This window comes from Carassius carassius, chromosome 24, assembly GCF_963082965.1.
Source record: "Carassius carassius chromosome 24, fCarCar2.1, whole genome shotgun sequence".
Lineage (NCBI taxonomy): Eukaryota > Metazoa > Chordata > Actinopteri > Cypriniformes > Cyprinidae > Carassius > Carassius carassius.
Genome location: NC_081778.1, coordinates 17264292 through 17268173, shown reverse-complemented (window position 1 = coordinate 17268173; position 3882 = coordinate 17264292).

Genomic DNA, 3882 nt, shown 5'->3' with positions numbered 1-3882 from the left:
TGCAGGAGGGACTTCGAGGAGAACTTCGCAGAAGAGTTTAGTGTCGCTGTCCGTGATACGCGGCTCTCGATCTCTCTCATGCGCACCGAACACAGCGCGCGAGTAACCAGCTACTCTGTTCAACTTTTCCGCATCTTGTTTTTGGATGCTTTAATGTTTAAATCGACAAGTGGTAAGGCTTAAAAACAGGTGAAAAAGATAAGCTTTCATGACGATGCACAGCAGTGGCCCGTCAACTGTCCTGAGCATCTTTTTAGGCTGGCCCTGAGATAGCGTTGGTCGGTTATATAAAATATCGAGGTGAAAGTCATCATAGCTTGCTTAGTATAGACCCAGCTCCCAACCCAACTTTGAGAATAGATTAACGGCGATATTTTTTTTATCGCCCGATAAGAGTCTCACGTTAACGCCGATAACGGCACACCACTAATATATATATATATATATATATATATATATATATATATATATATATATATTCAGTATAGATATATAGATAGATAGATAGATATAATATAAATGATGCAGTATCCCATTATAAACCTTATATTATTCATGTGAGTATTAAACAGAAGCTTTTATGATGCATTGTTTCACAGGCAGTGAATTTAAAACCCATAGTTCTTTTGTTTCAGTCATCTGAGATTACAGCAAACATATATGCCTTTGAGCACAAAGTCATACGAATCCTGTTGCACACTGCCTGAACTTAATGAGGCTGTTCTTGTTTCCGTTGTGAAGTCTTAATCTGCGTTGTTTATTGAGAGCATCAACTGCTTCCATGTCTTCCCCAGATGCTCTTTGACCTCTGGTATGAGTTGAGGTCAGTTCACGCACACAGAGCTCTGATCTGTGTGGTCTGTAATTTATGATAATTAGCTCTATGTGCAGAGAAAGATGTTCAGTCAGAATGTGGGCAAAAGGAATGATAGGCTGTATTGTTCTACTGAAAGCCCCCATGAGGATGAACCCTGCAGCCGAAATGTCAGCACGTCCGCCTACGTGTCATGCTGAAATGACTGGCACAAATATGCAAACATTTTGGGTTGGATCTCGACACTGTGCCGCCATGACATAGTGTTATGGCTAGATCTAAAGGCTGGATACTTGAAGCCTGTGGGTTTAGTGTGGTAGCAGAATAAGGTTAAGAATAAGCTTCTGTCCTTGACTAAGCTCTCAGCTGCATGAACCTTGTACAGTATCACCATACACAATACTGAGAGTAAATCCAGTGCAGGTAATTTAACATTAGATTTAAATGTTCGAATTATTGTTGTTGTTTTTTTGGCTAATTTACGAGTTCTTTCAATTGAATTACGTTCCATTTTATTATTCGTTTCATAATGCTATTTCAGTGTTATGTGTGCGTTACACATTTGAGCACATGCCGCCTATATGTTCCTCTGGTAACCTTTTTTTTACTTTGTAGCATGGCATTTTATATATTGGAATTGGTCTAATTGCCATAATTCTTAATATGCGCTGTCAGGTTGCTCATCCAGGTAGATGAAACTTTCTCTTTTATATCACACAGCAAAACCACGCTCATATTTAATACAAACACAACTGACATCATCTTATGTCTTAATTATTGATTGTATTTAAAATGACCTCAATGCACTTCATCAGTAATATTACTGCAATACATTAACTGCAATTCATTTTTTCTCTCTTCTCTTCTCTTCTCTTCTCTTCTCTTCTCTTCTCTTCTCTTCTCTTCTCTTCTCTTCTCTTCTCTTCTCTTCTCTTCTCTCCTCTCTTCTCTTCTCTTCTCTTCTCTTCTCTTCTCTTCTCTCCTCTCCTCTCCTCTCCTCTCCTCTCCTCTTCTCTCCTCTCCTCATAATAAAAAAAATATAAATAAAAAATAGGGTGATCAGGACCAAGAGGGTTTCAGTGACCAAGAGGGTTTTTTTTGTTTTGTTTTTGCACTGGTTTATTTAGACTCTGAATGGGTTTATTTTCCCTGCTTCTATTCCAGGTTTATCTATAAAAAAAGAGACATTTTATAAATCCATCTTTGTTAGCAAGATTTTTCATCCCAGCATGCTTTCTATATTTAGCAGTTACCAGAAAACAAAATTGCAGGAATACCATTCGAGAGAAAATTGATTTGGAGGGTGAACAAAAACTCGACTGAAAAGATGTAGGAGAGAGCGTGTGTGAGAGCAGTTTACCTAACAACCTATAATTAAGAAAATTATCATAAAAGCACATTCTATTTAATACATCTACTCTGTCTATCCTGCCTTTGGGCTTTCTTTAGTCATTCTCTGCTGATTTACTTGCCTGGTGTGCAGTCCTCTTTCCTCTCCCTTAAGTCTCAATTTATCATTCTGTTTCTCTCTTCTTCGCTCCTCTGTTTTGTATCCCCGTTGTTCCCCCAGGCCCCATGCTAGTCACACCCTGACACAAGAATCAAAGAGTTCTTCTAACCACTTTTCTCCCTTTTCATCATTTTATTATTACATCCCGTCAACCTGACATCTCTTTGTACCTTCTAATAGTATAGTTACTGAGAAAAATTACACTTTTGGTGAAAATTACACAATTTAAATCACCAACATAAGGCTCTGATGCTCTCCCTTGTTGAGCTGATTAGTTTTGAGTGGTGTGAGTTTGATCAGGAAATAAAAAATTTAAGTTGCACAATCTCTCTCTAGTCATCATGACACATTTTTAGTAGTAAAATGTTTTTGACAAAAAAAAGTTTATTATTTTATTTTAGTTATTTATTATATTCTATTTATAATATATATATATATATATATATATATATATATATATATATATATATATATATATATATATATATATATATATATATATATATATATAAAATTTTATTATATATTTTGGGAATGGTATCTGGAAAGTTGGAGGACAGACAGTGAGGATTTTGCCTTATGTCAGATAACCTCCACATTCTTTTGGCGCTTAACAATTGTAAACTATCCTGTTTTTCTTCTGTATTCCACAGAAAGTAACATCATACACATTTGGAACAACCTGAGGGTGAGTAAATGAAGATATAGTTTTCATTTCTGGGTGAACTATCCCTTCAACTGCCATTCTGCTCATATCAGTCTGCCTCATCTTTAATGTAGTTGTTACTGGAAAATGTTTATTCATTTATTTAAGAAATTTCCCAGAGTAAACCCAGCGAAGCTAATGGTGGGCATGGGCCCACCCAATGATAAGTTGGTAATTTTCCAAATGGATGTAATTTATTAAACAATAATAATAATCAACGTCTTATTTTACTGTAACTTTATATATTTAGTAAAAAATAAAATAAAATAGAATGTAACAGTTTTCATGGTCAATTACAGGCAGTTTCTGAATTGTCCCTCTTCCTATAGGCGTATACCACATTGTCAAAATGATGATTCGTCAGTGTATGTAACTCCCACCCGTTTGTGGAGTTGAATTTGAAAATAGTGAAATATCAGATATACATCAGATCAATTCTTTAAAAGGTATATTGAATATAGTTGAAAGTCTTAGCAATGAATCCGGCCAATGAATCCAGACCACTCGCTGGTGATAGATTTATTAGAAACTTCGGAACCAAACATTTTTGAAGCATCAAATTAGCATAGGTACAGTGTTTGATCCGCTAAATAGATTGGTCATTGTTAAAAAAAAAAAACTGCTAGATCCTGTTCTTCACAAGCAACTGCATATCTGCGATCATTTCTACAGTCCTCAATGTTTACTCTTCTTTCAACGCAAACTGACACTTGATTATGAGATCATCTGCGAAGCCCTGTTGTCTCAGACTGAGGTAATGCTTTACAATAAACTTACAATAATCTTAGTTAATGTTAGTTAAAGGTTTAGTTCACCCAAAAATTTAAATTAGGCCATAAATTACTCACCTTG